This window comes from Equus caballus, chromosome 7, assembly GCF_041296265.1.
Source record: "Equus caballus isolate H_3958 breed thoroughbred chromosome 7, TB-T2T, whole genome shotgun sequence".
Classification (NCBI taxonomy): Eukaryota; Metazoa; Chordata; class Mammalia; order Perissodactyla; family Equidae; genus Equus; species Equus caballus.
This window is the reverse complement of record NC_091690.1, coordinates 69,515,557-69,543,429: the sequence shown is the minus strand read 5'-3', so window position 1 is coordinate 69,543,429 and position 27,873 is coordinate 69,515,557. Positions and strand designations below refer to the sequence as shown.

At 35.1% G+C, this 27,873-nt stretch overlaps 1 protein-coding gene across 4 annotated transcripts in view; it reads right to left on the bottom strand.

Annotated features, from left to right (window-relative positions):
• The window catches only part of GDPD4 (glycerophosphodiester phosphodiesterase domain containing 4), a 121,511-nt gene that overhangs the window by 34,834 nt on the left and 58,804 nt on the right, over positions 1–27,873 (bottom strand). The gene's annotated exons all lie outside the window — the stretch shown is intronic.

The window sequence follows — 27,873 nt, the reverse complement described above, 5'->3', positions numbered from 1 at the left end:
AATCCCTTTTCAGTTGCACTGGCTTCCCATATTTGCTCTCACTGTTCTAATTTTGTGTAATGGAAAAAAATAGGCTTTGGCTTCAGACTGAATTGGATATTGGATTCAATCCCAGCTCCACCATTCATTTACCTTCCTGCCATATTCACCTGATAAAATCCTACCCTCAACCTGCAAAGCCCAGTCAGTCCAAACACTACCTCCTTCATGAAGGCTTCCTTAAACGTTACTCAAGAGACTTTGATGGTGTTAAACTCCAATGGCCCATTTTTATGCCTCTGTAATTGTATGTCTCATTTTCTCTTCCATAGTTATTTGCATACGTCTTAGACCAGATTCAAATCCTGGCTTCATATGCTTCTTGCTGTGTAACCTTGGTAAAACCATTTAAATTCTCAAAGTCTTCATTGCCCAAACTATAAAATGGGGAAGGGGAGGGGTGATCTATGTATTCCTCAGGATTATTTTGAAAATTAAATATGATAAAATATTTACGGGGTCTAGAAGCACGTCTGGTACATAGAAAAGTACACAATTCACATTAGTTCCCTCACTCTCTACTGCTTCTACTGGAATGTGAATCTCTCACTGCAGGAACTGTCATATTTTCTTTGCGATACACAGTATTTCATCTTACACTTCAGTCCATACACATATTAGCTATATTAAATTTAGTAAATAGCTACTTTTATCATCATTTGCCAATTTTAGATCATTCGTGGCTGAAGTCAGTGATAAAAAGGCTATCCCTCAGGAGAAGGAAGCAGCAGCTACCTCACATTTTCTCAAGACTCAAATAATCTCTCTCTCTCTACACAACCTTGTCTTCATTCTCATTCTCACTCTTTCTATTTCCTCCTCTTGACCTCCTAAACAAGCTGCCCTTTCTTACCTTTTTCTTAGGAAAGAAACAATCACATCGCACAATATCCCCAGGCTAGACCAAAAGGTACATCATAGAAGTTGAATTAAACCATGGTCTAGATCTGAGTTGAGCTCTACAATTAAGAGTTAATTCTCAGGAAATAATAAATTTGTTTCAGAATTCAAGATTTTGTTCGACTCTACCAGATCTAGACCGACTGATTCACTTAACAGTTAGACCTTCATGTGGGGAAAATCGTTAAAGAATAGGATGGGAAAGACCAAGACAGGATTTAAATAATTCAGCTGTGCATAATTTTTTAAATGCTCCTAAATGGGAAAAAAAAGGAAATGTACAATCAAGAACATTTATGAAGCCTTTCCCTTAAGGATAAATTGGATGAAAAATTCAAAACAGCAAAAACTATAAAGATTAATTAATAAGAGAGTTTAAAACTAGACTCCGGTAAGCTTTAAGTAGTTTTATGGGATAGATCTAACAGCTGAAGTAAATCGAGTCTCTTTTTTTTTTAATATAAAATAGGGGTCTTAGAAAAATAAACTGGAATGGGACAACACCAGTTTAAACTATCTACAATATGTGATTGAACATTTTCAAAAACCCCTAGGAAGTAGCAAGCTAGAAAAGAAAACAAAATCCTGGTTCTCCACACAAAATATCTGGTTCCTCAAATAAAAACAATATTTAAAGGTCCTCGGTTCTCTAGGCCTATGCTTAGAGAAGTTACAAGTAGAAAGGCTATTGGATGATCCAATGTATCATACTGGTTAACAAATAGCATAATTATCCAAAATCTGCCAATGATGCCACTTAAAGGAAACCATTAGCACTCAACAGAAAATTCTGAGACTATCTGTAAAAACTGATGAACAACAATATGGTTTTCTTGTCAATACAGGTGCCACTAACTTTACTATTAATCCCACTACCATAGAAAATCAGATCTCTCAGAGTACTAAAATCATTCAAGTAGTAGGAATCGCTAACAATACTAAATCTTTTTTCATGTCCCAACCTGTAACTGTTAGTTTGAGACCACAGTCAGAAGAACACTCCTTTCTTCTCTACGGCACTTTTCTATAAACTTCATTGTTAGGAATCTACTTTGCAAAAAGAACCACCTGAAGAAATGTACTGCAGACAAATTGTTTTCAGGAGTCACAGAAAATTCTACTGCACATTATCAAATTACAGCTATGGACATTAGTCTGTTGATTCAAAAAATAACCAAATAATTGGCCATGGTACCAGAACCCCTGAGGGGAAAAAAGGCAGAATAATTGGAGTGAAATCCATAAGAGTTCAGATTGATTCTGTTGACACTGTGGCCTAAAATCCTCTTAATGCTGAAGTTAAGGAAGATCTAAGCCAACTAAACAGACTTAATATAATAAGGATTAATTATCCATTGCATTAGTCCAAGCAATGTCTGTTTCACCTGTTTAAAAAAAACCAACAAAAACTGCGATGGTGAAGGATATAGATTCATCCACTGTCTGTCAGCTATTAACCAGAGTTATACCTCATTCTCTAGTATTGTCTAACGCAAATGTACTCCCTTTGGTCCTATTTTTACTTTCTTTCATGTCCTTAGCTGACGAAAATAGCCAATATATTTTGCCTTTACCAGGGAAAAATCAACAATTTACCTGGAAAGCTATACTTCAGGCATTTACTGAAGCCCCATCCTACTTTTCTCATGTCTTAAACCAAGATCTTACGGATATGCAGTAACCCATCTTGAGATTCTAAGATTGGCTCTATAACTCTATTCACAAAGTTTCTAAGGCAAAATTTTAATTTTACAAAATAACAGTTAATTATCCAGGGTTTAGCAAACTTAATCTGTGAAGGGCCAGATACTAAATATTTCTGACTTTGTGAGACATATAGTCTCTGTCACATCTGTTCAACTCTGCTATTATAGTGCAAAAAATAGCCATAGACAATTCATAAGTGAATAAACATGGCTGTGTTCCAATAATTTTATTTATAGACACTGAAATTTGAGTTTTAAATAAGTGTTATACATCATGAAACATTATTCTTTTGATTTTTTTCAACCATTAAAAAATGTCAAAACCATTCTTAGTTCACAGGCTGTACAAAAACAGCCAGTGGCTAGATTTCGACAGGAGGCCATGGTTTGCCAACCCCTGATCTAGGCCATGATATATCGGCTAGGAAGGACATAGTCTAATGAGAGATCACTAATAATCCAAAATGACCCAAGGCTGACCACTAAAAGCAATTAAGATGATTTTTGGGATTAACTGGATATTGTAGAGTACAGGTAACAAGCTTTTTCTGAAACAGACAGGCCTCTATATGATTTGACTTAATCAAACATCTTGGAGTCATTCTCACAAAATGCAGAAAACAAAAAGACCTTCAGTGATCAAAATATTTCTTCAACAATATTCTTTTCAGACCTTCCAGATCATCATAAAGCTTTCTTTTTGAAATACACAAAACGAGAGACCGTAGTCTAAGGGTATTAACTCAACAACGTGGCACCCATCAAAGACCCATTGCCTCTGAATGCCTATTCCTGATCTAGCAAGGCTTTTTAATCTTTGTCTTGGAAAAAATGCAATCTTAGCTAAATTACTCTAAGAATCTTCAGATCCTGTACTAGGTTCATCTTTCTATTTTATGGTATCACATTCGATACAACCCCTGTTGTTAACTGAAAAACACTCAGTATTTTTATCTTTGTTGATTAATTACAAAATAGTTACTTTCTCTATCTCACACTATCATTCACCAGTATAACACTCTTAAATACAGCAACTGTATTGTCTTCACCAATGAAGGAGAATCTCATGATTTCTGTAATTTGAGAACTGTCCATACCTGCACAAAATTTGGCCCCAATTTTTTTTTTAAAGATTTTCTTTTTTTCCTTTTTCTCCCCAAAGCCCTCTAGTACATAGTTGTATATTCTTCATTGTGGGTCCTTCTAGTTGTGGCATGTGGGACACGCCTCAGTGTGGTTTGATGAGCAGTGCCATGTCCGTGCCCATTCGAACCAATGAAACACTGGGCCGCCTGCAGCAGAGTGCGCGAACTTAACCACTCAGCCATGGGGCCAGCCCCTTGGCCCCCAATTTTTAAAAGAAACACTAGAACTAATCAGGTTGCCAGATTCACGATGGCTATGTGGTAGCACCAATTAACCTCAAATGGATACTTCCCCAAATCCTCCATGACACAACTCACCACAGTAGGGATAAACTGACCGCAGTATTAAACAAACACTGGTGGGGGTAACTTTTCTAAGGTATCAGAAGATGTGACCAGTTCTTTCCTCATCTGTAACCAACATAATCCTGGGAAAACTATAAAAGTGAGACATGGATTGGAACCTTGTCCAAAGGGACCCTTTGAGGATCTCCAAACAGAGTTTGTACAATTTCTTCCCTCTGTGGGTTAGGAATTTGTACTAGCAATTGTGTGTTTATTTTTGGATGGGCTAAAGCAATTCCTGATTGAATAGTTACTGCAACTTAAAATGGCTTAAAAAACTACTATATATTTGTGTTCTCTACCTAAGCTATTCCAACTTAGCCATCCAGTGATATGGGAAAACATTTTACTGGGATAGCTATTTATTTATTTATTTTGCTGAGGAAGATTCACCTTGAGCTAACATCCATTGCCAATCTTCCTTTTTTTTGCTTGAGGAAGATTTGCACTGAGCTAACATCTGTGCCAATCTCCCTCCATTTTGTATGTGGGTCATTGCCACAGCATGGTGGACGAGTGGTGTAGGTCTGCACCCAGGAACTGAACCCGTGAAACCTGGGCCACCAAAGTGGAGCACACCAAACTCAACCACCAGGCCACGGGGCCGGCCCCCTGGATATTTATTTTGAATTATGCAAAACTTTGCCGCTTACTGAAAAATCTCCTATCCTTATATACACAATACTCTGGAAAAGTGGGAAGAATACATGAAACATAAAAACCAAAATCAGCCAAACTATCAGATACCCAGAAATCCCATACCCTCAAGGACTACCCTTTTTCTCTTAGGCTTTGTGTTCTTTCCCGCCAGGAAGTCCTAGATTACCTCCCTGTCAACTAGTCACTTACAGGCACATGCCTGAAGAATATATCCATCCAAACTTCTTATCAGTCCTTTACAAAAACTCTTTTAGCTAAGTATTATAAAAGATTAACCAATATATCTCAGTCCTTTCATTAACAGAAACAGGCTGCCTTTCCTTGCCAACCATCTAATCAGTGTGATCCAGTACGCTAGAAAACAGCTCATAAAAAGACTGTCCCTGAACATCACTGGACAAAACCACATCAGATACTCTTAACTCTAATAGAGCAGTAGAAGTAGAAGGAATTGACCCTTGGATACACATTTCCCAACAAAAATGGCATCACCCATCTGACAAGAATTGGCAAGTTACACCCATGAGGGCTCATAAACTTAGTCCTCCAGAGAGAACCACCAGCAGTCAACAGCTGACCCAAGATCTTTGGAACTAGCAAATAACTCCATAAAGCATGAAAAAACAACGGAAAAAGATTCTCCTGATAAATGCCAAACTCTTTTGTTCCTTATCTTTTTAGTCATACCGTTTCTTTTTATTGACTTAAGGTTATACACTTCTGATTTAGCCTATCATGGTCTTCTCACTAAAAACAATGATTTGCCTAACTTTAGGCTTTTCTAGACAATCATCACTCTAAGTACAATTCAGTTCCTCCATGCTACTACTAGTGTAGATAACTTGGAAACATACTGGATATATCATCCCTTGCCAACTCCTAGAAAATCCAAAATTAATGCTTCTAAAGTAAATTTTGGTCAAAAATATTCTCATCAATAAAGAGCCTTAACAGATGTAAGACTACTATCTACTGATACATAGATAGACAGATATAGTCAGTCAGTGGAGGACTGCCACAGCTATACTTATAGAAAGACTGTGACTCAACTTGATTATATAAATCAGTCTAATTCCCAATCATACTTCCCCTTGACGGTTACCCTTATTATTTCCTTTGTAGTATTAAGGCATATCAAATCCCTAAAAAGACTCAAAAATTTAAAGCGGTGTGTTAATTCCTATTAATTGAACAAAAGTTTAAGTTGTTCAGGTACATAAATAACTGAAGACAATATAAAGACACATTATACTAACTGTATTAGTTTCTGAGGGCTGCTATAACAGATTATTACAAACTTGGTGATTCACCAACAGAAATGTATTCTCTCACGGTTCTGGAGGTGAAATGTTCAAAATCAAAGTGTCAGCAGAGCCATGCTCACCCTGAATGTTCTGGAGGGGAATCTCTTCCCTGCCTCTACTAGCTTCTGGTGGCAGCTGGCATGCCTTGGCTTGTAGCCACATCACTCCAATCCCTACCTCTGTGGTCACATCGCTTTCTCTTCTCTGTGTGTCTATTCTCTCTTTGCCTCTCTCTTATAAGGATATATGTGATTGTATTTAGGGCCCACTCAGATAATTAGGAGAAGCTCCTTCTCTCCAGACCCTTAACTTAATCACATCTTTTGCAATATATGATAGTATTCATAGGCTCTAGGGATTAGGATGTGGACATATCTTTTTGGGGGCTGCCAATCAACCTACTACACCAATTTTATCAATAATGATTATTTTTGTAAGTAATACCTAAATGAAAGGAAATATCCTTGACTTAGTAGTACAAGACAAAAATATTCTTGGGGTATAACAGTGAATGTTTATCACAACAATTCTCAAAGAAAATATACTTAAAACTTTGGCGAAGTTGACTGTATCTCTTGTAAAACTCCTGTGTTAATACGCGGGAATCAGGCTTTTTGATGTTAACCCAGGGGAAGGTTAAATGTTCTGTAGGGCTGTTAGACCTGTCCAATTGTAGGACTCCCTAACCCCTCAGTAGACAATATCACTCTATAAAGAGTCTGAAGGAATAGCATATTTCCTAGGAAACAGCCTTCTAAGGATACTGATCCCATCACCAGAAATTGAATAATTTGAGGTGATTATAAAAAATTTGTCTTTCACTTTGGCTGTATGATAAATAATAGAGCCCCAGCCCTAGGTTTCAGGGCTTGGCCTGAAACAGTTTCAACTCCTTGGCCTGAGTAGTTAATGGAAAATAGAAAAGCCCTGGATTTACTTCTGACCAACCAGCACCATCATTAACACTTTTTGTTGTACCTGATTAAAGATAAATTGTGGCTTGATTAGGGAGGGGTTTATTAAATACAATTATAAGAACTTGCACTGGACTTGGTTTTGTGACAGTGGATGCTGCTTGCAATGCAGTGTTTCAGAAACATAAACTTACGGATGCCATTAACTGTACATTTTCAATGACACTGAGAGAGAAGAAAGGAGTATGACACTCAGACTTGTTTACTAAGCTCTGGATACTACATAATCATTCATTCAGCAAGCATACTCTGTGTGCTCATAAAACACGATTCCTGCTCTCAAGGTACTCACAGTTTAGTAAGAGAGATAAGACAGACAGGCAAATAAAACATGATAGAAGTTCTATGACAGTGGTCACTTAAAAGTACTTTGAGCTCTTTTTAGAGCTGGACTATGGTAACGATAAGACACAATTTCTAAAAAAAAAAAAAACAAAAAACTAAAACGCATTGTTCAATTTGACTTCAGAATACTCTTTATTAAAAACGAGAAAACTGAAGCTTAAAAAGGATAAATGACATGCCAAATTATTCAACTTATAGGTAAACGATAAGTGACACGCCCAATCATTCAACTAATAGGTGAACAAGTCCAAGAATAAAATCCACCCCTGAAGCTGGGATTCTTTCCTTGGGTATATTATTTCTCACTATATATATCATGCTAGAACAAGGCTAGTCAAAGTGCTGGTTAGTAATGAGATGGGGAGTTTGTACTAGAAGACATTTTAACAAACTACTTTCTTCACCAAGAAAATCTTGCTATGAAAAGAAAAAAGTCAACTAACTGATAAACAGTGTGTTTAGTGATACAGCTGATTTAAAGTATCCAATTACTCTAGAATGTGAAACAAAATAATTAAAGACAAATGAGTGGGTACAACAAGTTATAGAAGATTTGAGATAAAGTATATTTGCTTAATTTATAATACCTGCAAATAATGTGTGGTAAGAAGCAATGAAATGTGTTAAAATTTTGACAAAGTTGGTTTAGTTTAACTTAAGATTTTTAAAGAGCTTGTAAATCCTTTACTAACAAACGTTATACTACTGCAAGACTATCATTTAATTTTCTGTTAAAATAACATACTGATCTTTGAATATTTAATCTTCACCTTAAACTATGGAGTAAACCTTTATTTACATTGTGGGTCATATGCCCACATAGCAGAGGTCCTATATCTCCCCCAAATAATTGCGTGCTTTGTGCTAACTTTGACATGTCCTTTATCATTAGAAAATAACAAAAACAAAAGTTATTTACTTCTGAAGGAGCTCAAGTTCCTTAAAATTATGTTATCTTCTGCTATTTTTATTTTAAAACATTGTATTATCAGTCTGATTAATAGGTAGTCAAACTGCCATTCACTGTTCTCAAGTATCTAACACTCCTGTGTTAAGTGACCAACCTACTATGCCATTTTTTTACACTGCCTTTCAAACATAGGACTCTAAATTCAGAAGAAGAAAATTGTTAAATGTTTCTTCATCCCAAATCATGTGCTATTTCTTAGACACCAAAATATCAAAGGCTGGTTCCTTTATGCTACATTATAGCACAGTCATGCATCACTTAACAATAGGGACACATTCTGAGAAATGCGTCTTTAGGTGATTTTGTCATTGTGTGAACATCATAGAATGTACTTACACAAACCTAGATGGTATAGCCTAACTATACACCTAGGCTATATGGTATGAATCTTATGGGACCACCATCATGTATACAGTCCATCATTGCCCAAAATGTCATTATGTGCTGCACGACTATATTTGCAGGCAAGAAGGATGCCAGAAATAATTAGATATGTTTGGTATGCTTCATATTACTTCTACTCTTGGTAATATTCCTTCTCTTGAAATCTGTGGTAAGTGGATGTTTAACATTAAACTATGGTTTTCCAGAGTGGTTGTATCATTTCACATTCCCACCAGCAATACATGTGAGTCCAACTGATCCACATTCTCACCAGTTGTTGGTATTTCAAGTCTTTTGTTTTTTTAAGTCATTCTAAAAGGTATACAGTAGTATCTAATTGTGGTTTAAATTTGCATTTCCTTAATGACTAATTAAATTGAGAATCTTTTCATGAGCTTGCCATCCATGTATCTTCTTTGATGAAACGTCTATTCAAATATTGGGCCCTTTTTTAAAGTGAGTTGGTTTCTTATTTTTGAGTTTTGAGTATCTTTTGGATACTCTAGATGCAAATCCTTTGTCAGATACGTGATTTGGAAATATTTTCTCTTAGTCTGTGACTTGTTTTTTCATCCTATTAATAATGTCTTTCAAAGAGCAAAAGTTTTTCATTTTGATGAGGTCCAATTTATCTATTTTTTTTTAAGAATCATGCTTTTGGTGCTGTAAGAACTCATTAACTCAGGGTCATCACAATTTTCTCCTACATTTTCTACCTGAAGTTTTATACTGAATACGAAAAATAAAATATTTTAGCTTCATTTATTCCTTCTCTGACACTCTTTATGTAGATCTGAGTTTCTGATCTATATCATTTTCCTTCTCTCTGAAAAACTTCTTTTGACATTTCTTTCAAGGCAATTCTCTTGGTGACAAATTCTCTCAGCTTTTTTTTGTCCGAGAAAATCTTTATTGCTCCTTCAATCTTGAAAAATAATTTTGCTGGATATAGAATTTTAGGTTTTTTTCTTTTGTTATAAATAGTTTGCTCTTTTCTTGTTTGCAGGGTTTCTGATGAGAAATCTGATGTAATTCTTATCTTTGCTCTTCTATAGCTTAAGGATTTTTACTGCCCCCTGCCTTCTGTCAAGATTTTTTTTCCATCTTTGGTTTTCTGCAGTTTGCCTATCTATAGATTTTTGGCATTTATCCTGCTTGATGTTCTCCGAGCTTCCTGGATCTGTAGTTTGCTGTCTGTCATTAATTTTGGAAAATTTTCAGCCACTATTACTTCAAATATTTCTTCTGTTTCTTTTCCTCTTTCTTCTTCATTTGGTATTCCTATTACAGGTATGTTATACCTTTTGCAATTGTCCCACAGTTCTTGGCTATTCTGTCCTGTTCTTTTTATTCATTTTTCTCTTTGTGTTTCAGTTTCTAGTCACGTATCTTCAAGATCACTGATTCTTTCCTTATCCATGTCCAGTCTACTGATAAGCCCATCAAAGGCATTCTTCATTTCTGTTGAATGTTTTTGATTTTTAGCCCTTCCTCCTGATTCTTAGAGTTTCCATCTCTCTGCTGACATTACCTATCTTTTCTTGCATGTTGTCTACTTTTTCCATTAGAGCCCTTAATATATTAATCAGAGTTATTTTAAATTCTCTATCTGGTAATTCCCAAATCTGTGTTATATCCAAATCTGGTTCTGATGATTGCTTTGTCTCTTCATACTGTGTTTTCTTTCTTGTCTTTTAGCATATCTTATACATTTTTTTGCTGGAAGCTAGACATGAGCCAATGGGTAATAGGAACTGAGATAATTATGCTTTTAGGGTGAGGTTTTGTATTAATCTTGCTAGGACCTGGACTGTGTTTAATGTTTGCTATAGCTATAGGTACACAGAGGATTCAGTTTCCTTATTTTGTTTTGTTTCCTCTCCTATTGTCTTTGGGTTCCTTAAGAACTCCTTCTTAAACAGAGTCTGTGTGGCAGCTCACTCAGTTGTAATCCACTATTATTATCTGAAGCCCTGTTCTTGTAGTGGTAAGGTGCTGGGGAAGGGAAGTGGTCTACAATCTTTTATTAAATCTTAGTTGTTTAGTGGGTCTGAGTCTTTGGGCTATGACTTTCAGAAGCATATTTTTAGTCTTTTTTTCTCTACCCTTATATGAGACAGGAAGGCTGGAGGGGGCTGGAGTTGACTAATTACCCTCCCTACATGTTAGATAAGGTTCTGGTAAAGTGGTTCGCCCTGGAGACTAGGCCTTTGTAATGGAGAACATTCTGGATCTATTTTAAAAGTGCTACTTTTCTCCTCCTTCTGCCCAAAACAGGAGAGATTTTGTTCCATGATCTTCACTACAAGAACCTGATGGAATTCCTGGAGGTAAAACCCACAAAAGTGTGGGGCCCTATATAAAACTAGGCCCCCAGAGGTTTTTAATTCTCAAGCTGGTCCACACTCAGCCTCCAGCAATTAGTTACAATAACCACTTATTTAAACTGTTCCTACCAGTTACTGGCTCCAATGGTTTCTGCTTCTGGTAAGCTGATCTTGTCTGTGATCCTCTGTAGTCACCTGTCTCTCCAGATTTTGGAGTGGTGGTTTACCCTGTGACTTCAATTCTCTGATGGATCTAAGAAAAATCACTGATTTTCAGTTTGGGTTTTTTCTTGTTTTAAGGGTGTGAGCAACAATTTCCAAACTCTTTACATGTTCAAGTTGAGACCAGAAGTCTTCCCTGATTAGATTCAGGTTTTTTTGGTTTTGTTTTTTCTTTAAATATTGACCTTGTTTCCTGTGTCCTTACTAAACTCACCTATTAGTTCTTGGAGATTTGATACATATACAATCAGGTCCTCTGCAAACAGAAATAGTTCTATTTCTTTATTTCCCAATCTGTATGCCTTTTTCCTCCCTTATTGCACTGGCTAGGACTTACAATATGATGGTGAATAGGAGTAGTGAGACATCCTTCCTTTTTCCAGGTCTTACAGAGAATGAGTTGTCTTTCACCATTAAGTGTGTGCTAGCTGTAGATATACTGGAGAATACCTTTATCAAGTTAAGGAAGTTCCTTTCTATATTTAGTTCTATGAGAGTTTTTATCAAAAATGGAAGCTGAGTTTTGTAAAATGATTTTTCTGCATGTACTGAGATTATTATATGATTTTCTTCTTTCTGTATGTTAACATGGTTAAATTCATTGATTTTTAACTGTGAACCAGCCTTACATTCTCAAGATATAACCCCTTTGATCATGACATATTATTCTTTTTATATGCTGCTGGATTCAGTCTCTTAATATTTTGTTGAGTTTTGCATCTATATTCACAAGGGATATAAGTCTCAAGATTTCTTGAAATGCCTTTTTGTGAATTTGTTATCAGAGGAATGCTGGCCTCATAAAAATGCACTGGGAATTATTCTCTCCTTTTCTATTTTCTGGGAGATATCTGTAGAATTGGTATTATTTCTTCCTTGTGCATTTGGCAGAATTCACTGTGAAAACATCTGCACTTGGAGTTTTCTGTTGGAAGTTTTTAAACTACAAATACAATTTCTTTAATAGGTATAGGACTATTTAGGTTATGTACTTCGGTGAGTTTTGGTATTTTGTGTCTTTCAAAGAATTGTTTCATTTTATCTAAATTGTCAGAATTATAAACATAGAGTTATTCATAGACAATGGCATGCTTCTAAATGTTTAACAACAGGCTCTCCAGGAATATAAAGACCTGATTTGTAGTGTTTGCCAAATTTTGTTGCTTAAATACTACAGCCACACCTAATTTCATAATGGTTTAACAACTGGTTCCAAAAGTGCTGAAATGTAATAATTGGCTCTTGTAAGCCAATATGAGCCAGCTTCACTGTTCATCATATTTCATTATTATCCTTTTTAATGTCTGGAGGGTCTATATTGATGAACCTTCCTTCATTCCTAATATAGGAAATTTGTGTTTTCTATCTTTGTGTCTTGGTCAGTTGGCTAGAGGTTTATCAATGTTTATCTCTTCAAAGAATAAGCTTTTGGGGCTGGCTGTGTGGCATAGTAGCTGAGTTCAGCACACACTGCCTTGGTGGCCTGGGTTCAGGGGTTCAGATCCCAGACATAGATCTATACCACTCATCAGCCATGCTGTAGTGGCAACCCACATACCAAATAGAGGAAGACTGGTACAGATGTTAGCTCAGGGCCAATCTTCCTCAGGAAAAAAAAAAAGAATAAGCTTTTGTTTCATTGATGTTTTCTATTTCTCTGTTTCCATTTCATTGATTTCTGCTCTTTATTATTTTCTTCTGCTTACTTTGGATTTAATTTGTTCTTCTTTTTCTTATTGATTTGAGACACTTTTCTAATTAAGCAGATAATCCCAGGGTTTTCATGTAAGCAGTGCTTTAGTTGTATTCCACCAATTTGAATATGTTGTATTTTTATTTTCATTTGGTTCAAAAATTTATCTAATTTTCCTTGAAATTTCCTCTTTGATATATGGGTTATTTAGAGACATGTTTTTAAAAATATTTTGGAATTTTCCAATTTAAAAAAAGAATCAAACAGAAATTCTGGAGCTGAGTAACTCAATAAATAAGATGAAGAATGCATTAGAGAAAGCACTGGAAATACAGCAGATTATATAGAAGAGAGAATAAGTGAGCTGGAAGACAGGAATCTAGAAATGATTCAGGTGGAAAAGGAGAGATAATTAAGATTTTTAAAAAGTGAAGAAAGCCTACAAAAGCTATGAGACTCCACTAGGAAAGCCAATATAAGAATAATGAGTATACCAGAAGGAGACAAGGAAAAGGGGGCAGAGAGTTTATTTAAAGAAATAATAGTTGAGAACTTCCCAAATCTGGGGAAGAACTGGACATATAAGTCCATGAAGCAAATAGATCACTTTATTATCTCAATGCAGAAAGATCTTCTCCAAGACACATTGCAATGAAGCTGTCAAAAGTGATTGATAAAGGAGGAATCTTAAAGGCAGCCAGGGGGTGGGGGGTGGAAGTAACCTACAAAGGAACACCTTTAGACTACTAGCAGATTTCTCAGCAGAAACTCTACAGGCGAAGACAGAGAGTGGAATGACATATTCAAACTACTAAAAGATAAAAATTTCCAGCCCAGAATACTCCAGTAAAGTTATTCTTCAGGTACAAAAGAGAAATAAAGGCTTTCCTAGATAAATAAAAACTGAGGGAGTTCACCACCACTAGAACTGCCTTACAAGAAATGTTGAAAGGCGCTCTTCCACCTGAAACAAAAAGAGAGATGTACACAAAAACTCTGAGTAAGGTGATAAAGAGAATCAGAAGACTGTAACTCTATTTTAGAATACAATATTAAACATTTAATCATAGCATAAAGGTTAAAGGAAAAGAGCATTAAAAATAACTACAGCTACCACAATTTTGTAATGAACTTGCAGCATAAAAACAGAGAGTTTCTGACAGCAAAAATATAAAAGAGGAGGAATAAAAGGATGGAAGCTGTTAGGCAAATGAACGTAAGTTGGTATCAGCAGAAAAGGGCCTATGTTATCTATGAGACATTTTATGCAAACCTCGTGGTAACCAGAAAAAACAAAATCTAGAGTAGAGACAAGAAATATAAAAAAAGGGGAAACTCAGTAAACCATCATGGAAAACCACCAATTTTTAAAGGTAGTCAGAAATACAAGAAAAAAGAGACAAGGGAGATTAAGAAATAAGAAGAAAACAAAAGATAAAATGGCAATAGTAAGTCTTTATGTATGAATAATCACCCTAAATGCAAATGGACTGAACTCACCAATCAAAAGGCACAGGGTGGCTTGGTGAATTAAAAAATAAGACCCAACTATATGCTGCTATTAGGAGACTCATTTCAGCTCTAAAGACACACATAGGCTCAAAGTGAAGGGGTAAAAGATGATACTCCAAGCAAATGTTAACCAGAAGAAAGCAGGTGCAACCATGCTTATATGAGACAAAATAGATTTCAAGCCAAAAATGGCAACAAGAGACAAAGAAAGTCATTATATAATGATAAAGGGGTCACTACATCAAGAAGATATTACAATCATAAATATATATGCTCCCAATGCCCAAGCACCAAAATATATTAATCAAATACTAATAGATCTTAAAGAAAATAGACAACAATACAATACTAGTAGGGGACCTCAGTACCCCACTATCAGCAATGGATAGATCATCCAGATAGAAAATCAATAAGGAAATGGAATTGAACCAAACTTTAGAACAAATGGACTTAACAGACATACATAGAACATTCCATCCAACAGCAGCAGAATACACGTTCTTCTCAAGTGCACATACAACATCTTCCAGGATGGAACATATGATAGGCCACAAAACAAATTTTAGCAAGTTTAAGAAGACTGAAATCATAACAACTATCTTCTCTGACCACAATGGTATGAAATTAGAAATCAACAGTAACAGGAAAGTGAGTTGGTCTACAAATATGTGGAAACTAAACAACACACTTCTCAACAACCGATGGGTCAAAGAAGAAATCAAAAGGGAAATTTTTTTTCTCAAGTCAAATGAAAATACAACATATAAAATTGTATAGGGTGCAGCAAAAGCAGTTCTGAGAGGAAAATTTATAGCAATAAATGCATATATTAAGAAATGAGAAAGATCTCAAATAAACAACCTAACTTTACACCTCAAGGAACTAGAAAAAGAGGAACAAATTAAGCCCAAAGTTAGCAGAAGGAAGGAAATAAAATTCAGAGCAGAAATAAATGAAATAGAGACCAGAAAAACAATAGAAAGGATCGACAAAATTAAAAGCTGATTCTTTGAAAAGATAAAGTTAGTCTTAGCTAGACTAACTAAGAAAAAGAGAAAAGACTCAAATAAAATTAGAAATGAAAGAGGAGACATTATAACTGATACTACAGAAACAGACAGACTCATAAGAGACAACTATAAACAATTATATGCTAACCAATTACATAATCTAGAAGAAATAAATACATCTCTAGAAACACACAACCTACCAAGACTGAATCAGGAAGAAATAGAACATCTGAACAGACCAATAATGAATCAAGAGATTGAGTCAGTAATCAAAAAGCTCCCAACACAGAAAACTTCAGGACCAGACAGCTTCACTGGTAAATTCCATCAAACATTTAAAGAAGAATTAACACCAATCCTCCTCAATCTTCCAAAATATTGAGGAAGAGGGAACACTTCCAAACTCATTCTATGAAGCCAGCATTACCTTGGTACCAAAACCAGATAAGGATACCAAAAGAAAAGAAAAACAATATCCCTGATGAATATAGATGTAAAAATTCTAAACAAAATAATAGCAAACTGAATTCAAGAACACATCAAAAGGAATATACACCACGACCAAGTGGGATTTATTCCTGGGAAGCGAGGATGGTTCAACATATGCAAATCAATAAAAGTAATTCATCACATCTATGAAATGAAAGATAAAAATCACATGATCATCTCAAAAGATGTGGAAAAAGCATTTGACAAAATACAATATCCTTCCACGATTAAAAACCCTTAACAGACTGGAGATAGAAGGAATATATCTCAACATAATAAAGGCCATATATGACAAATCCACAGCTAATACTATACTCAATGGAGAAAAAGTGAAAGTGTTTCCTCTAAGGAACAAGACAAGGATGCCCACTCTCACTACTCCTATTCAATATAATACTGGAAGTCCCAGCTAGGGCGATTAGGCAAGACCAAGAAATAAGAGGCATCCAAACTGGAAAGAAGTAAAATTGTTGCTATTTGCTGATATGATCTCATATATAGGAAGTTCCAAAGAGACAACCAAAAAACTGTTGGAACTAATCAATGATTTCAGTAAAGTGGCAGTACACAAAATCAACATATTGAAATCAGTTGCATTCCTTTACACTAATGATGAAGCATTGGAAAAAGAAATAAAGAAATCTATCCCATTCACAATAGCATCAAAAACAATAAAATACTTAGGAATAAATTTAGCCAAGGAAGTGAAAGATCTGTACAATGAAAACTAGAAGACTTTGCTAAAAGAAATGGAAGAAGACACAAACAAATGGAAAGACATCCCATGTTTACAGATAGGAAGAATTAATACTGTTAAACTGGGTAATACTACCCAAAGCCATCTACAGATTCAGTGCAATTCTCATCAAAATACTAAAATGCATCCTTCACAGAAATAGAAGAAACAATCCTAAAATTTGTGTGGAACCCCAAAAGACCCTGAGTAGCCAAAGCAATCCTGAGAAAAAAGAACAAAGCCGGAGGTATCACACTTACTGATTTCAAACTATACTACAAAGCCATAGTAATAAAAACTGTATGGTACTGACACAAAAACAGATACATAAACCAATGGAACAGAATAGACAGCCCAGAATTAAATCCCAGCATATATGATCAACTAGTATTCAACAAGACAGCCAAGAACACGCAATGTGGAAAGGACAGCCTCTTCAACAAATGGTGCTGGGAAAACTGGAGAAATACGTGAACAATGAAATTGGACCTCTATCTCACACCGCTCAGAAACATTAACTCAAAATGGATCAAAGACTTAAACATAAAACCTGATACCATAAAACTCCTAGAAGAAAACATAGGGAAGGAACTCATCAGTATTGGTCTTGGCAATGATTCTTTGGATGTGACACCAAAAGCACAAACGACAAAAGTAAAAGTCAATAAATGGGACTACATCAAACTCAAAAGCTTCTGCACAGCAAAAGAAACAATTAACAAAATGAAAAGACAGTCAACAGAATGGGAGAAAATTTTTGCAAACCATATATCAAATAAGGGGTTAATATCCAAAATATATAAAGAACTTATACAACTTAATAACAAAGAAACCATTAATTAAAAAATGGGTAGAAGAACTAAATAGACATTTTCCCAAAGAGGGCATCAAAATGACCAATAGGCACATGAGAAGATGTTCAACATCACTAGTCATCAGGGAAATGCAAATAAAAACCACAATGAGATATCACCTTGCATCTGTTAGAACAGCTATCATCAAGAAGACAAGAGACAACAGGTGCTGGCAAGGATGTGGTGAAAAGGAAACCCTTATACACTGTTGATGGCAATGTAAATTACTCCAACCACTACGAAAAACAATATGGAGGTTCCTCAAAAGAATTAAAAATAGGGGGCCGGCCCCATGGCCGAGTGATTAAGTTTGTGCACTCAGCTGCGGTGGCCCAGGGTTTTGCTGGTTCGGATCCTGGGCACAGACATGGCACCGCTCGTCAAGCCACAGTGAGGCGGCATCCCATATGCCACAACTAGAAGGACCTGCAACTAAGATATACAACTACATACCAGGGGGGATTTGGAGAGATAAAGCAGGAAAAAAAAAAAAGAATTAAAAATAGATATACCATACGATCCAGCAATTCCACTGCTGGGTATATACTTACAGGAAATGAAAACAGGAGTTCAATGAGATATATGTGCTTCCATGTTTATTGCAGCATTAATTACAATAGCTAAGATGTGGAAATAACCCAAATGCCTATCAATGGATGAATGGATAAAAATGATGTGGTATATATACAAAATGGAATATTATTCAGCCATGAGAAATGAGGATATCCTGCCATTTGCAACAACATGGATGGACCTTGAGCACATTACGCTAAGTGAGGTAAGTCAGAGAAAGACAAGTACTGTACGATATCACTTATATGTGGACTCTAAAAAAGTCAAACCTGTAAAAAAAAAACAACAAAGTAAAACAGTAGTTACCAGGGGATGGGGGGTGGGAGGATAAGACTGATGGTGTTTAAGGGTACAAATCTGTAACAAGTAGTAAAGAAGCCATAGAGATCTAATGGACAACATATTGAATACGGACAATAATATTACACTGTACATTAATGTGATAAATATTATTACAACAGCAACATTACAATATATAAATGTATCAAAGTAATATGCTGTACACTTAAATTTACACAATGTTACATGCCAAATTTATCCAATTAGAAAAAAGAAAAAGAAATCAAACGTTTGGGAATTTTACAGCTATCTTTCTGTTAATGACTTCTAGTTTAACTCCATTTTGCTCAGAGGACACACTTGATATTATTTCTGTTCTTTTAAATTTGTCAAAATTTGTTTCATGGCCCAGAACATAGTCCATCTTCTACCTATTTGCTGATTTTTTTGCCTACTTGTTCTGTCAATTACTGAAAAAAGAGTGTTGAAACATCTAATTGTGGATTTTTCTACTTCTCCTTTAAGGTTCTATCAGATTTGCTTCATAAAATTTGAAGTTGTATTGTTCAGTGCATACACATGTAGGATTGTTCTGTGTTCCTGACGAATGGACCCATTTATTATTATGTAATGTCCCTCCTTTATCACTAATAATTTTCCTTGTTCTGAAGTTTACTTTGCCTGACATTAATATAGTCACTCCAGATTTAATTTGATCAGTGTTTGTATGGCATGTCTTTATGCATTATTTTACCATTAACCTATAAAACAGATTAAAATAATACAGCAGTTATCGTTGAAATGAGCTTCTTGTAGACAGCATGAAGTTGAGTCTGTTTTTTTTTAATCCAACCTGATTATCTCTGTTTTTAATTGGTGTGATTCAACTATTTACTTTTAATGTAATTATTGATATGGTTGAATTTAGGTATTTCAATTTATGATTTTCTTCTGCTTGTCCTTTCTATTTTTGTTCCTTTGTTCTCCTTTCTCGCCTTCTTTTGGACTATTTGAATTTCTTTTAGTATTCCATTTAAACTTACCATTTATATATATACATAAACTGCACGTATAACAATAATTTGGCTATATCTCTTTGTACTATTTTTAATTGTTGCTTTAAGGATTACAAAATATTTTCCTACTCTAACCTTTCACAGTCTATTTAGAGTCAATATTTTAACACTTCAAGTAAAATGTAGAATTCTTACAACTATATAGGTCCCTTTACCTTCTCCCTCCCCCCATTATGTTATAGTAATTCTATATATTACATCTACATACACTGAAAACTTCATATGAAAATGGTACAATTTTCACTTTTAACAGTCACAAATTTTTTAAAAATTAAGAGAAGTAGTCCATCCTATTCACCTACACATTTACCATATCTGTTGCCATTTCTTCCATCTTAAAGTTCCAAGTTGCCTTCTGATATTTTCTTTAGCATTCCTTTTAGAGAGGGCTTCTGGCAATGAATTCTCTAATTTTTCCTTCATCTGAGAAGGCCTAGATTTCACCTTCATTCCTGAGGGATACGTCAGAATTTGCTATTATGTTTCTTTGATTTTAGCCATTCTAATGGGTGAGTAAGGTTATTGCATTGTGGTTTTAACTTGCATTTCCCTAATGACCAATGATATTGAAAATCTGTTCATACGCTTATTTGCTATTTGTGCATCTTATTTGGTGAAGTGTCTGTTAAACTCTTTTGCCACTTTTAATATTGGCTTGTTTTTTAATTGTTGAATTTCAAGAGTTGTTAATATATTCTGGATGCAAATCCTTTATTGGACGTGTGATTTGCAAATATTTCCTTCCAGTCTGTAGATCATCATTCATTCTCTTAATGGTGTCTTTTGCAGATCGAAGTTTTGATTTTTTTTTTTTTAAAGATTGTCACCTGAGCTAACAACTGTTGCCAATCTTTTTTTTTTCTCCCAAAATTCCCCCAATATATAGTTGTATATTTTTTAGTTGTGGGTCCTTCTAGTTGTGGCATGTGGGAGGCCACCTCAGCATGGTCTGATGAGTGGTGCCACGTCCTCGCCCAGGGTCCGAACCAGCAAAACCCTGGGCTGCCAAAGTGGAGTGCGTGAACTTAATCACTTGGGCATGGGGCCGGCCCTGAAGTTTTGATTTGGATAAGTCTAATTTATCATTTTTTTATGGATCATGTTTTCAGTATCATAACCAGAAGCTCACTGCTAATCCAAGGTCACAGAGATTTTCTCCTATGTTCTCCTCTACAAGTTTTATAGTTTTATGTTATATATTTAATTCTATGATCTACTCTAAGTTAATTTTTGTATAAGGTGTGAATTATGTGTTACGATTCTTTTAATCTTGTAATTTTGAAATTTTTTCCAATTATTCTAACACCATTTCTTCCAAAGATTGTCGTTTTTCCAGTGAATTGCCTTTGTACCTTTGTCAAAAATTAGTTTCTTTTGGTGTAGGTCTATTTCGGGGATCTCAATTGTGTTCCACTGATCTTTGCCTATCCTTTTTTACCAATACCATAAATTCTTGATTACTTTAGCTTTATAGTAAGTCTTGAAATCAGGTAGTATGAGTTCTACAACCTTGTTCTTTTTCAGAATTATTTTTTCTTCTAGTTTCTTTGCCTTTTCATACACATTTTTAAATCAGCTTGTTGATACCTTAAAAAAAAAAAAGCTCACTTGGTTTCTTTCATCACTGTTTTATAGTTTTTAGCATGCAGATCCTGCACATATATCTTTTTAGGTTTATGGCCAAGTATGTGATTTTTTGGATGCTATTATAATAGTATTATTTTAATTTCAAATCCCAATTCTTCATTACTGGAATATAGGAATACAGTTGACTTTTGTATATAGACCTTGTATCCTGTGACCCTGTTAAACTGATTTAGTAGTTCTTGGAGCTTTTTTGTAGGTTATCTTGGAATTCCTACATAGACCATCAGTTTGTATGTGAATAGAGACAGTTTGTTTCTTCCTTTGAAATCTATTTGTCTGTATGGCTTTTCTTTCTTTTTCATTCCAAAGTATACTGTCTAGGACTTTCAGCATGATTTTCAATAGGAGTGGTAAGGGAGGGCATTCTTATCTTGTTCCCAATCTTAGGAGAAAAACATTCGCTCTCTCATTGTTAAGAATGATTTTAGCTGACTGATGTGAACCAATCTAACACTCCCAAGATGGACCCTACTTGGTCATGATATATTCTCTTTTTTATATAATCATGGGTTTGAGATGCTAATATTTTGTTGAAGCATTTTATGTCTATGTTCATAAGTTACTATTATCATGGATAAAGAGGGCATTATATCATAATTAGTTTTCTATTGCTACTGTAACAAATTACCACAAACTTGCTGGCTTAAAACAACACAAATATAATATCTTATTATAGTTTTGTAGGTTGGAAGTCTTGTATGGGTAAAGTCACAATGTGGGCAGGGCTGTGTTCCTTTTTGGAGTCTCTGGGAAAGGAAAATCCATTTGCTTCTCATTCAGGTTGTTGGCAGAATTCAGTACCTTCTGGTTGTAGGACTGAGGTTTCCATTTCCCTATTGTCTGTCAGGTAAGGGGCATCCTCATCTTCTAGGGGCCACCTGAATTTCTTGCCTCATAGCCTGCTTCCTCCATCTTCAAAACCAGCAATGGTGGGTTGAGTCTCTCTCATGGTTTGAATCTCTCCTCCCTCTTCTCGATTGTTGCATCTCTCTGACTGCAGCTAAGAAAGATTTTCTGCTTTTAAGGATTCATGTGATTAGATTGGGCCCACCCGGATAATCCAGGATAATCTATTCATCTGAGGGTCCATAACTTCAATTATATCTGCAAAGACCCTTTTACCAGGTATAGTAACATATTACAGGTTCCAGGAATCAGGGCATGGCCATCTTTGGGAGGCCATTATTCTGCCTACCAAACTTCATGACAAAGGGGCAAATTCTCCAAGGAGACATACCAATCCTAAATGTGTATGCTCTTAACAACAAAGCTTCAAAATACATGAGGAAAATATAGATCTGAAAGGAAAAATAGACAAATCAACAATTATGATTGAAGACTTCATTACTCCTCTCTCAGTAACTGATAGAACAGGCAGAAAATCCATAAGGACGGAGACAACCTGAACAACAATATTAGCCAATTTGACCTAATGACATTTACAGAACACTCTACCAAACAATTGTAGAATACACATTCCTCTCACATGCACTTGGTACATTAATATAGGACATATTCTCGACCATAAAATGAACATTAATAAATATAAAAGAACAGAAATCATACAAAGTAGGCAATCAGACCAGAACAGAATTAAAACTAGAAATCAATAATAAGAAGATAACTGGAAAATCTGAATACATTTGGAAATTCAAAAAAATCTCTAAATAACCTATGGGTCAAGAAAGAAGGCTCAAGAGAAATTTAAAAATATTTTGAACTAAATAAAAATTAAAATGCAACATACAGCTGAAACAGTGGTTAGAAAAGAAAGAAAAAAATTCTAAAATCAATAACCTAAGTTTGCACTTTAGCAAACCAGAAAAGATAAAATCAAAACCAAAGAAATTTTGAAGGAAAATAATAAATATTTGAGCAAAAATCAATGAAATTAATAATACAAAAACAATAAAGAAATCAATGAAACCAAATACTGTTTCTCTGACAAGAGCAACATAACTGATATATCTCTAGCCAGCTTAACAGAAACAGGGGATTGGAGAGAACTACAAATTATGAAAATCAGGAATGAAAGAGGGAATACAACCACTGATCCCACAGTCATTAGAAGGATAATAAAAAATATTATGAATAAGTCTATGTCCATAAGTCCGACAACTGAGATGACATAGACCAATTCCTCAAAAGACACAAACTATCAACAATTATTCAAGAAAAAAGAGATAACCTGAATGCCCTATATCTATTAATGAAATTGAATTTATAAGTAAAAATCTTACAACAAAAAAACTCTAGGCCCAGGTGTGTTCACTATTGTATTCTACCAAACACATAGAAAGAAATAATACTAATCCTTTCCAATCTCTTCCAAGAAACAGAAGAGGACAGAACATTTTCAATTCATCTTATGAGGTCAGCATTACTATATCAAAACCAGATAATGACATTACCAGAAAAGAAAACTGTGGACCAATATCCCTCAAGAAAATCCTGTGGATTTTTAAATTCAGATATTGTAGTTTTTCAGTTCTAGAAATTCTATTTGGTTCTTTTTATATCTTACATAGCTCTCATTATCTTCTTGTTTTCCTTTGAGTCCTTGATACATTTGTAAAAGCTTTTAAAAAGTCCCTTTCCGTTCATTCTATTAGCTCTGTCTTTTCTGGATCTTTTCTTAATGAGCAGTTTTTCTCTTGGTTTTAAGCCACATTTTCCTTCTTCTTTATATGCCTAGTAATTTTATCATTGGATGTTGGACATTGAGACTGTTACACAGATCTTGATACTGCTGTCTCCTTTAAAGTACAATGGTGGGGTTTTTTTGCCAGACATTTAATTAGGTTAGCAAATCAATTTGATATTTTTTAGAGCAGGTCTAAAATAGCCTTTAATCTAGTAGGGCTAGTTTAACTCTATTACTGAGGTGTGACCTTTCTGGGGTTTTTACTGAAGGCCACAGATGTCCAACAAAATCTCTCCAATATAGCTAGTTAGAACCTGAATATCTTCTAGACCCATGTGAGCTCTTAGAATAGTTCAGCTAAAAACTCCCTAGTTGTACCTTTCCCAGTCTTGAGGAGCCTCACCCTATTTGTGTATACTTTAGATATCAGCAAAATACTCAAGCAGACTCCTATGTAGATTTCTGGAGTCCTTTCTCTGGAGAGCTCTTTCTCTTTTCATATTCTTCCCTGAAAATTCCAGCCACCTTGACCTTTCCAAAATCCAGTCTCTCTCTCCTCAATTCCACAAGATAGCCATGCTTTGCTTAGGTTCCTTCTGCTGTGTGACAGGCGGAAAGTGCCTCCAGGCAGAACATGAGGGCAATCATAGGCTCTCCTAATTTGCTCCCTTCTCTCATGGATCACAGTTCTGCACTGCCTGTTGTCCGACGTCGGAGAATGGCTGTTTCATATATTTTGCCTGGTTTTCTAGTTGTTTGCACAGGAGGACAAGTCCAGTACTTGTAAATTGTCATGGCCAGAAGTGGAAAGGTCCATGTTTCATACATAGCTGAACACTGTTATAAAAACTGCCGGTTCATTAAGTCCTCATTATGACAGGAGCTGTAAAATATAAAAAGGGAACCTCTACCTTCCCAGTTAATACTGTGCAGGTAAAATAACAATATAAATATGCTTCAGAGTTTGACAGTTTTAAAAGTTTTAAAGAATGGATTGGAAGTACCAGGAGATCTGTTCATGTTCTCAATGCCTATCATATGTTTAATCTTTTAAAAATAGTTATGCATTATACTCTACTAATAGAGGACTTTATTCTCTTCCTTTCTGATATTGTTGTTTACTCTAATAAATTAAGAAGGCAAATTCCATTTTATTATGCTCAAGTGGTTTCTGCTTTATTCTCATGCTTGTCTGAAGGTTTCTTCTATAAGATACAGATCAGAAATTGGAAAGATTAGACTTAAAATCTTAGTTGAAAGGACTGTAACAGATCCTCTTACCTATTGATATGGCAAGGAATAAACTAATAGGAACAGGCTTCCCAGTGTAAACTGACATTGCCACCTCAAGTAGACACCAATCCATCTGTTTTAGGGGACTGTGTCAGGATTTCCAAGATTAAATTTTTAGACCAAGAGCAGATAATTTTGTGAAAGCACACTGATAACCCAAGATATAGCAGGACATTAACTATGCCAGATTGAATGAACTGATGAAGGCAATCTAATCATGCTTATTCATTTTGGAATTCTGTTGGTACTATTTTTACCATTCCATTATCTGATGGGCACATAAGAAAACCCATTTTCTTTTGACTTTCCTCTAACACTTATGCTTGTACAAAACATTCTTTGTATTTAGTATCTTATTCTCATCAACCCCTCAGAATTCAGGTACAAATACTTTTACTAAGCCTCAACTTTTCATGGCAATGCAGTCCTTTGCATAAATTGAATAAAAATCTGTCCTCCTTTTTGCTGGGATAGAATTGGACAAATTGTGCAACTGAGGCCATATCTGGAGGATTGTATTTGAGAATCCATTCCATTCAACCAGATATGACAAGTCCCCAGTCTCCATCAAGGACATAGATGTAACTGATATTTGGAACCAACACCTATGAGCCTTCCTATGAAAACTGTCTGGTATCTGTTGTTGTACATTGTCCCAGAATTACAGGTAGTAAGAAAGGTCACTGCCTAGCACATTCTTTAACAAGCCCATCTAAGAGACATCTGACTCTTAGGGGAATGTACCTTTGTTTAAATTACTATGCACTTTTGATTAGGACCAGACTATGTAAAGCTAGATGTTAACCTACAAAAAACTGATAAAAGTAGAAATGATTTTTGTCCAGTAGAGATGCAAGTGATTTTTGACAGAGAACATAACTCCAAAGATACGGCTTTTTTGTCATAGAGTATACTGACCAAGTTAACACACTAGGTTTGTATCTAACTTAGCAATCTAAATTCAGCATTTCTTTGTTGCACTAGTTATATACATGTTGGCTTCTCACTTGTTTTTGGAGTGGGTTTTGTCATCCTGCTTGTTCCCTCATTAATGTGCTAAATAAAACTTGTATTCATGCTCACTATATGCATAACAATTTTATTTTTGTCATTTTGAGAATTATACCTTCACAAAAGGATTTAAGAAAGCTCCATAGAAATGTTGATTTTGCTGAAGAAACAGGAACTCAGCTGAGCTTCCAGGAACAACTCCCAGAACTTCTGTATCTATTTTTATTCCATAATCAATCAGATTACTTAATTTTCACAAGTAATCTCAAGAATAATAAATATACTAACAAATAATAATGAACTCACAATCATCAATCCATAATCCAATGAAGAGTGACATGCCACAATTAGAAGGACCTGCAACTAAGATATACAACTATGTACTGGGGGGATTTGGGGAGATAAAGCAGAAAACAAAAAAAGATTGGCAACAGTTCTTAGCTCAGGTGCAAATCTTTAAAAAAAAAAAAAAAGAGTGACAGAATAATCTTCACAAACAAAACCAATTTCTTTCCTAGGAAAAATTATCCAAACATCCAAATCTTTTAAATCACATGCCAATATTACTTCAAACACCTCTGACCACACAGCATGCAAGCAAAGAAAGCTTGACAACCAAATCTAAAAATAAAGCGTCCCAGACAACCATATCTGAACCTGAGGTTTCAGGATACTCCTCAGTAGCCATAGTAGTAGTATAACTAAACATTGCAAGCATACCACCTAAATATGCCAAAATAAAACTATTAATCCTAAAAAATATCCATCAAAATTTATTGCAATAACATATCTGACCCTACCACTTAGAATAAGTAAGACTTTTACAAGCCATACGTGACACATCAGATATAAGAGCCTTTTCATCTGGAACACACAATTTGCCAAAACATTAACTATGCCTAACCAATCCAATATAAACATTCTAACGTAGCATCTCTAGTTCGTATGTGTCCATTTATTCGTATATGATGGGACTTACATACAGAGCCTACATACACACAGAAACCTGGAATATCAGAGTGATCCCATTGTTTTCACACATGGAAAAAGCATTTATAGACTATGTAATCCTATGAAAACAAGTATTCTGAGGAGATGCATTAATTACTACTTTCAGTTGAAAAAATCTACTTTCAGATATTCCTTATATTAACACTAGTTAATAGAATGAGTCTGTGGTGGATAAGTCCATCCTTTTATAACTATTTACTTTTCACTACTTTTACATGAAAAAGGATCAAATATGTCCTCAGGATTAACATCAAATACAAATAAAATTCCATTCTACCCTTAGTACACAATGAAAAATACCTTAAGATTTTCCTAATTACCCAATTAGCTGATAAGAGAGTTATTACACAGCTGACCCCCACACCATGCCATCTTTGCTGCCACAGCTGCTAGAAATACAGATGCCTGATTTCTGTCCTGCTCAGATGTTTATTTTCAAAATCAAAGTCTCAAATGAGTATATCTAATTGGTAAAACCTAGGTCACATGGATTTCCCGTAGACATATGATAAGCTAGAAAATGTAAGTTGTTTTATTTTCTGTAATCTATCTTAAGAAGGCAGGCTTAACTTATCAAATGCAAATCTGACCTTTTATTTTACCCACTTTAAAATACCCAGGGTAATTCCAAACTCTCTAACTTATTATTTAGCATTATTATAATCTTCTCTCAACATGTTTTCCCAGATTCTTCTCCTAATCTATCTTCCATCTCCTTCCTATC